Raw genomic sequence first — 452 nt, 5'->3', positions numbered from 1 at the left:
GATTCCGAGATTCCAATTATATATATATATATATATATATATATACAAGAATTGCTCGTTTAAAGGTATAAGATTTATGATTGCGGTAACAAATTTGTTATGAATGTTAGCACTTTTTGAATAATTTCCTGGATGTATAATGTAAAAGCTACAATATATGTAGGTATGAAAACGCACCGCACTTAAACGGTTCGACAAAACACGGTGGGCTTTTCGGTAGATAGACATAACCTACAGCTCCTGAAGGGCCTTGAGTAAAAAAAGGCATGAAAAAGTCTGAATTATCCTTTGTATCACTAAAAACCAAAACCGCTGCAAAGGAAAATACAAGAACGAGCAAAAAATGGAATTATTTTTAATTGCTCCCTTAGATATGAGCAGAAAGGTGTAAAAGGCACGTAAATTGTACTCGGAATCGGTACAAAAAGTTAACTGAATTACTCTCAGGAGAA

The sequence above is a fragment of the Zerene cesonia genome, chromosome 7, assembly GCF_012273895.1.
Source record: "Zerene cesonia ecotype Mississippi chromosome 7, Zerene_cesonia_1.1, whole genome shotgun sequence".
NCBI classification, from domain to species: Eukaryota; Metazoa; Arthropoda; class Insecta; order Lepidoptera; family Pieridae; genus Zerene; species Zerene cesonia.
The sequence above is the reverse complement of the archived record's forward strand: the minus strand, read 5'-3'. Positions refer to the sequence as shown.